The following is an 8574-nucleotide window of genomic DNA, read 5'->3' as shown; positions in this document are numbered from 1 at the left end:
ATGTGTAAGCTCTCTGTTCTTGCATTATGAGGCACAAACTCTAATTTGTCCTTCTAACTCATGATACTATAGACCTCTCTCAAACTGCCTCTGAATTCTCTTTCTATAACACCTCAAATCAATTTCCTTTGCTTCATCTGAAGCATGTTCCTGCTTTCCCTCAACATGGAGCATGGGGAGAAGTTAATTCCCTTATTTGCAGCATCCCTTTACATATTTAAAGACCCGAACACAGCTCTGTTCTGCCTTCTCTTCATGGCCTTAAGCAAGTCGTCCATTCATGCTATGATTAATCCTATGAGACCATGTTTCCTGAAACCCTGATCCTTCCTAGTTGTACTCTCTGGATGCTTTCTAATTTGCATCTATCTTTCTTGAAGGGGGATCATCAGAAACGGGCACAGTTTCAGATTAAAATGAACTGGAGACCCCAGCCCAGGCATGATGCTGGGAGCAGTTTTCCATCAGCCATCTGTAATTTGACTGAGACTAACTTCCACAAGCCTGTTTATGGGAACACCGGGTGAGCAGGTGTGGAGGCTTTCTGGAGTTAAAATCAGAGAACAATCAGCAGATCTCAAAGAGCTCAACAAAGATGGCAATTTATATACATGGGGTGTTCTAGAGGTTAACAGATGGCTTCTGAATATGTTTTTTTCCTCTAACACTTTAACTGGTTAATACTATGTCTATTAAATAATGCATCAAGGAGACACTGTCCTAGTGGTTCCCACAGCAGGTGTTTTGCCTGTGCTGAACCAAAGTTGTGTCTGGACAGCAAGGGAAGAGGAGATTTCTGTGCTCTCAAGCATGGAGTTTTACCAAGTTTATTCCTTGATGTTTTTGCTGCAGGAAGTCAACATGGATGTTGTTGATACTGACATGGAAGACTGTTACAGCGCTTGCCTGAATCCCCTCTCTCTCTGCAGTGGGGGGAAGGCGCCGCTGTCCTGTGTGGCTGCCAGTCAACAGTGAGGAGGACTTTGTGGACGTGGTGCCCTCTACAACACCCACGCCATGGTTTTTGACTGCCTCGTGTGCCCGTCTTGTTGTAGCAAACAGGCTCCTCTCGGGGGAAAGAGCCGAGGGGGAACCAAAGCTGGCGTTGGCTGGGCCCCACCGCTCCTGCCACGAGCTGTGCGTGGCCGCAGCCCTCCCCGCAGCCCTGCGCCCTGCCGCTCCCCCCGTGTCGGGGCTGTGTCGGGACGGGCAGTGCCGGCCGGCGCAGCCTGGCCCGGGGCTGCCGAAGGGCCGGGCCGGGCAGGAGGCCCAGGGCCCAGCTGGGGCTGCCGGCCCTGTCGCCGAGCAACGGGTGCCAGGGCGCTCGCCATTGGCCACGCCCAGAGGCATCGTGACCGCCGGCCAATGGGGCGGCGCTCTGCTGGAGGAGAGAGAGGCTAGGGTGGTCACCAGAGCGCCTCTGCCTGCGGGCAGCTGGGGCTGCTGAGGCGGAGCCCGCTGGGGGGAAGCTGCCCTCGCAGCGGCGAGGCAGGGCCCGGCCCGGCCCGGCCCAGCCCAGGAGAGCCGGCCTGGGGGCCGGGCCCAGGGCCTGGCTGGAGCCGGGCCGTCTCAGGGCAGAGCCGCCTCAGCGATCCCGCCCCAGGAGGGGCCGGAGCAGATCTGTAGCACGGGGCTGGGCCTTGCCCCAGGCTTGGCTTCAGGTGGGCCGGGGCCGGGGCGAGGGGCCGTCGGGGCTGCGCTGGGCTTGCCTGCCCTGCCCTGCCCGGCTTTGCCCGCGGGGCCGGTCCCTGGGGCGGGTTCTGCCTTGGGCGCCGCTTTCTCTCCCCTCTCCCTGCTTCCGCCGGGCGCTGCCTGGCGGGAAGCCCTGCCCGGCTGCTCCTGCCTCTGGCCGGGGCTCCCTCCCCTCTCCTCTCCCCTCCTCTCCCCGTTGGCGGGTGCGCGCGCGGCTTCGGGAAGCTTCGGGCGGCAGCGGCCGGCGCGAGGCGGGGCGTGGCGTTGAAGGCAACGGCCGCCGGCGCGGGGCGCTGCGCGTGGAGCTGCCGGCAAGCCGGAGCGGCGCTGCCCTGAGGGGGAGGGCGGCCGGGGGAGCGGACGCCTCGTCCTGAGGTACCGGCGAGGGGAGAAAGAATGCCGCTTTCCTCTGGGGAGCAGGCGGCGGGCAGCTTGCCTAGAGGCCCGGAGCCTGTGTCCGGCCCTGCCGTGAGGATCCGGCGCCGCAACAGGCACCAAGTGTGCTCCAGGGCTGTGGAACGTGGGTGCGACACTGGGGGGTTGAAGCCTGAGGTCCCAGCAGTTCAGAGGCTGAGCACTGAAGTCGGAGGCTGGGGACCTCCGGTGCTGCCTGTTTCCACCTCAACAGAAGTCATTACAGCACCCACCCCCTTGGCATTTGGAAAGTAGCAGACTAGTTTTAGTATTGAAACAAGGGGCCTGTAGGAAGGTTCGTAAACGTAAACATACTCGAAACTCTGTTTTTAGACAGAATTATTTGCGTGGAATAAATGAAGCCTGGCCCATGCACTGAGCTACACCTGGGGTTTTGGGGGCCAGAAACCAGCCAAGGGCTTTGTGCTCAGTGAGCTCCGGTCTTGCTGTGCTGGATATGAGGAGAAGGGTTTGGGAATCACCCTCGAGCCGAGCAGGAGCTGCCTGAGCAGGCTTAATTCTGGCATTGGCCAGCTTTGTGGCGCTTGAGTGAAAAGGTGGTGTGGAGTCATCTTTTCAGAGCAGTGTCACAAATGTGTCTTTGCTTCTGGTGTGGGTGCCTGTTGCTTTTCCATCCCTGCTGCTTGCAGAGGGAGGAGGTGACTCACTTTCAGAGAGGCCCGCCCACCCTTGTATGTGTAAAAGTCTTGTAGAAGGTCTGAAGAGCACTGGCTTGCTCATTGCTCTCCCTCTTAAGTACCTGTTTGCAGAATTTGCTGGATTCTGGTGTTTGGCAGCCCAGAAATTAATCTCCCTGCTTTATTTTTGTTCTGGAATGGACTGTAGTAATGCGGCTTGTCTCTTGCAGCATCTTCTGACAAGCTTGGAATGCAGATGAGGAGACTAGAGCTGACTGATGACCAGGTCGGCTTCTCTGCTATATACAGCTGGGACCAGTTCTTAGGTGACTTTCCAGCTGCAGGTGAGAAACTTGAGTTGCAAAGAAAGAGTACCGTGAAGGTGAAAAGGTGAATGGAAGCAAAGCTTGGTAGAAACGAATGCCTCGCTTAGCTGACACTGAGTCCAGATTTCCACAAGGTAGCGTAGCAGTAGCTCGTGTTCACGTGCTGATCCCACTGCTTCTGCCTTGCCCTTCAAAGCCGGGTGTTTGATTCGTTTACCTGACTGAAAGCCAAGTGTAGCTTGTTCTCCCTTCTAGCTTTTCCTAGATGCGTATCCTGGAAGTAGCGGTACCTGACGTCTCCCGTCTGTCTGTCTGTCTGACAGGTCTGTTTGCACTCAGACACACGAAATGGAGAAATTAAGCAGCACCTCAGATTATTCTAGAATACCCTTTGCTTTGAAAAGCATTACTTTTTGCTAAAAAGTGGGAAATGACCAAAACGAAAATACCTGCCAGTTGACACATTTCATAAAAATTCATCTATATTCTTAGATCAGTCTAGTGTCTCTGAAGTTCGCTCCGTTCCTGAAGGGTGGTCTCCTTGGTTCCTTCCTCTCTGCCTTCCCAAGGTGAACTCACTTGGCTGGGAGGAGGGATTCCACTTTCTGCTTGGCAAGTACAGTGTCATATCTGGTGTTTGTGGTGGCATCTTGCATTAGGGAAAAAACAGTCGAGAACATTGGTTCCCATTGGGGTGGCCAGTAGCAAGGTTTGCAGTTGTTGTAGACCCTTGCGGACCTGGGTTGTCCCGAGAGAGCTGTCCTAGGGAAACGTGCTTTCCTTTTGCTGTATGTGGCACTCTGCTTGAAGTATAGTCCTGTCTGCAGTGCTAGCAGAGACTCTCTTGCCTGTTTGGTCAAGGACACCCTGTCCCTGGGCCAGCAGTCTTTGTTCCTCAAGGAAGGGTCCTGTGGTCATAGGAACTGAAGCCCTGACTGTGCCACTAGCCTGATGGTGTCAAGCAGCAGGATGTGTTTGCTCCTATTTGTGCCTTCCTGAGGAGAATACTGCCAGGGCCCTGGGCTCTTCCCCCTGTATGGTGCTTGATGTCATTGGTGTCCATCTAGATGGCTGGGAGATAGGTGGGGGATGGGACAAAAGGAATGCAGGGGGTGGCTGGGGTGGAAGTTCCCTGCACTTGCATGCAAGCAGTGGAGAAGGCGTGCCCTGCTTCCCCTAGCCCATCAGGCTGTATTCTACAAACCAAGAGAGAAGTCTTGCCTTGCTTCACCCTTCTGCCTGTGCTCTGCAAAAAGTGTGTCGCCTGTGTACCAGTAGGAGCACCTCACCTTCCCCTGCCTCTCTGGGTCTGTTGTACAGATGAGCAGTATATTTTCTAAGTACAGTCAACTCTCTGGTCTATAGACAGCCTATATTCCACATATGGGCAGAAGAGCCCTGTACTACCTGTGTGCACCAAGTCTTTGCTCTGCAAAGAGAAAAGCCTCACCTCACCTGTTTGTGTGCTTCTGTAGGCAGAACATGGCTGATGTGCAGAGAGACCCCCCCCTTCACCCTGCAGTCTCCCTAGATTTCACATGCAGGTGGGTGGAAAAGCCTAGCCTCACCTGGCCCATCTCTGCTCTGTAACCAGAATATGTTCTGCATCCTGACAGGAAAGTGGTGTGTGGTGCTCTCCACATGTATTCTCCGTACAGCCATTTTATAGTCTGTATGGTGACAGAAAGGTATTGCCCCACCTCACCCTTCAGTTGTTTTCTGTTCTCTATACGGCCAGTGTACACTGTATAAGCAGACCAAAAAAGCCCTGCCTTGGTGGTATTTAGTCTATGACTAGATGGAAAAGACATGTTTTGCCTGCACACAGTCTGTCTACAGGTGGAATATAGTCTATATCTGGAGAGAAAAGCCTCACCGTCTCTTTTCTGATAGGCAGAGTATATCCTGTTATATGCTACATACTGAGAAGTCAAGTGTGGCTTTGCCTGTCCATGTGTAGTCTTGAGGAAGAAAGTATGTAGTTTGTATAGTGGCAGAAAAGCCTCCCCTTGTTGGCGTGTTGTGTGTACAGAGGTGGTACATAGTAAACATAGAGGTAGGTGAGGCATGGCTTTTCTAAATATGTGTACATTTAGCCCATATATTCTCTATGCAGACAGGGAAGCCTCTCATCACCTTGCCTATGGGTATTCCAGGTATGGATAGGCTGCATTCTTTATAAACTGAAGAGCCCTCGTTTCCTATCTGTTTATGTGCTATGTGCAGCATGCATTCTATAGAGGCAAACAAAATCCAATTTTCAGCCCGGTCTGTATTTTGTAGATTGGATCACTTCTGTGTACGGGCAGAAAAGCACTGCTCTATGGACCTCTGTCTTCTATAGAAAGAGGCTATCTTCCGTAAGCAGAGACAACCCGCCTCATCTGTTTGTATCTAGTCTACATATAGAATGACTGTAGTCTATATGCAGACAGTATGTGTGCTCTATACAGAGAGAAAAACAAGGCCTTGCCCCTCTCTCTGTTTATGTCTGCATGTAAAGTATGTTCATTCATGTGCATGTGTTCCAAGTAAAGACAGCATGCATTATACGCAGAGAAAGAAATGTCCTTCCTCCCTTGGCCTTGAAAATGTCTATGTTCTGTGTAGAGATAGTATATATTTAACATAAAGGCCGAAAAGCATAGCTTCCCCTCACCTGTCTGTTTTATGTAGTATGTATGCAGTTTACAAATTGTATGTATATTCTGTATGTTCTGTGTATAGAGTGCATCTACAGATAGAAAAACATGGTTGTGCTTCCTGTGCCTGTATACTTTATGTGTAGATAATGTACCTTCTGAATACAGGGAGGAAAAAAAGCCTCAGTGAGGTGAGATCAGCTGAGGCTTCTCTTCCTGGATATAGAGCATATAGTGTCTGTATAGACTGTGTCGGGGGGGTGGTGGTGGTGTGTGTATATATAGTCATGAAAGACATGTTTACATATATCTGTATATGTCTATCTGTACATATTCTGTATATACTTGCTGCGTATTTTATGTGTAGATTCTGTGTGTATAAATTTATCTAGATGGTGTCCTAGCTGTGTGCATTTCATATCCAGACAAAAATTGCCTCACTCAGGCAATGCAGGACTTGTTCTGTATGTAGAACATGCACTACCTGCATGTAATGTAAACAAAATGAAAAAAGCTTCAGCTAAGCAAGGTGTAATATACATAGTGTCTTGTTAATGCGCTGTTCACAGATACAAAAACCTCAGCAAAACTTTTCCAAGCGTATGCAGTAAATATACCGTCAAGTTCTATCCAACCTACAGATGGAAAACAGGAAATAGTCCATAACCTTTTGTCCATATGCAGAGTCACTGCTGTCTGAATGTCTTCCAGCTTCAGCCTGGGGAGCTCAGCTGAGTCTTCTGACTTGACCCAGATGTGGAATTTGTGCTGCTTGTGTATCTCTTGTGTAGTGGGCGAACAGTGAGGGTGAGGTGATAGTGACCACAGGAGCAGAGAATTGGCTCCCAGGTGAAATAGGAGCTCTCCAGGTGGTCATTTGAAGGGGCTGAGGGGAAGGTTTTGGGAGCCACCTTGTATGTCGGCCAGAAAGGACCTTCTGCGAGTTGCACATTTCTTCAAAGGCAGAGAAGTGAGTTGTGCCCATACGCAGGTACCACATGTGAAGGATGAAAGCTCTCTAGGAAGCATTAAGAGAGATGGCCCCCAGACTTGACTTATCCCTGTGCAATAGCAGGGGTCTGGGAAGACGTCTGGCATCAGTGTTCCCATCGGGTGTAGTCCGGCTAAATACAGGCAGTGTTTCCATTCTGGGAGTGTGCAGTGTGGTTCTTCAGCACAGCAAAACTGGTGAGAAATGAGGAATTTCCCAGGAACCCCTAGGAGATGATGAATTTGGATGCATTCAAGAGCTTTCACACAACTTGCTAGGAATTATTCTCTCTAGAAGATTGATGGGAATGTTGTACAGTTGTTGCTTGGGAATTTCTGAATGAGGCTAAAAATAACTCTTTAACTGTTGTTTTCTAGGACTACCCATAACAGTTTTGAAGCATGTGAGGGGTGCATCATCACATGGCCCTGGAGGAGCGCTTCAATGCCCAGCTATTCTGAAGTCCTTCACTGAGTGGCTTTTTTGGGTTCCTCCACTGCCTGGCTTTATGGGGTGGTTCACCACCTGGACTTCTTGGGGAGCCTCACTGTATATCTCTTTAGCAGTGCTTCATTGTCAAGATTTTATTGGGAGTGCATCACCACCAGACCGTGGTGCAGTGTATCGCTGCCCCGCCCTGGAGGAGCCCATCATCATCCTTGCCTCAGAGGAGCCCTTCACCACGCTACGCCAGAGTCCATCATCATCCCTGCCCTGGATGAGCTCTTCACTGTGATGTCCTGGAGGAGCGCTTCTCTGCGCTGCCTCAGAGGAGCTCTTCATGGCACCAGGCAGCTGCTCTTGCAGTCCCTCATTGCACCACCAGAGAGGAGCCCTTCACCATCACGCTGCCTCCAAGGAGTCCTTAACCACGCTGCCCCAGAGGATCTCCTTATCGCACCGCGCAGCTCTGCTTGTGGCCCCTCATCATGCTGCGCCGGAGGAGCTGATCACTGTGCCACCCTGTAGAAGCCCATCATCATCCCTGCCCTGGAGGAGCCCTTCATCGTCCCATGCTGGAGTACCCTTCATCGCCCTGCGTGTGGGAGCCCATCATCACCCCTCCTGTGTCGTGCCGTGCCATGCGTGCCGTGCCGCCACGGAGGAGCCCTGCTGCGTCGTGCAGTCATGATGTGTCTCTTCATTGTGTCACGGGACTGTGTTTGTAGCCGTTTAGCATGCTAGACCGGAGGAGACCACCATTGTGCAACTCCGGATGAGCCTATCGTCATCTGTCGTTACTTGGAGGAGCCCTTCACCCTGCGTGGTGTGTGGTAGGTATTGCGTGGTATGTATTGTATTTTGTATTGTACTGTATATTTTTTAAATTGTGTTTTGTCTTTCATTGTCTTGTATGTATTGTATCCCTTGTCTTTTATTGTATGGTATGGTATTTATTCTGTTGTTTACTATGTATTGTATTATACAGTAAGGTGTGTAACGTATGGTGTTGTATGTATTGTGTGTATCGTCTTCTGTGATATGTATCATATGTACTGTAGTGTATCGCATGTATAGTACTGTTTTAATGTATGTAGTGTATGGTATTTATTGTGTTGTATTGTGTTTTTTCTTGTGTTGCGTACTGTATTTTACTGCCTTTATTACGCCGTGTAGTATGCATTATATTTTCTGTTGTGTTTTGTCTTGTATGTATTGTGTTGTAGTGCATGGAATAGTATTTATAGTATTGTGTTTTGTATTGTTTTTTATGTATTTTATTGTATTTATTGCATGTATTGTATTTTGTGTTGCATGTATAGCATTTTGTATCATATGTATTGTCTTTTGTGCTGTATTGTACCCGTTGTATTGTACATATTGTGTTTTGTGTTGTATGTTTGCATTGTATTTTATGGTCTGTATTGTAT

This window comes from Harpia harpyja, chromosome 4, assembly GCF_026419915.1.
Source record: "Harpia harpyja isolate bHarHar1 chromosome 4, bHarHar1 primary haplotype, whole genome shotgun sequence".
NCBI classification, from domain to species: Eukaryota; Metazoa; Chordata; class Aves; order Accipitriformes; family Accipitridae; genus Harpia; species Harpia harpyja.
This window is presented reverse-complemented; position numbering follows the sequence as displayed.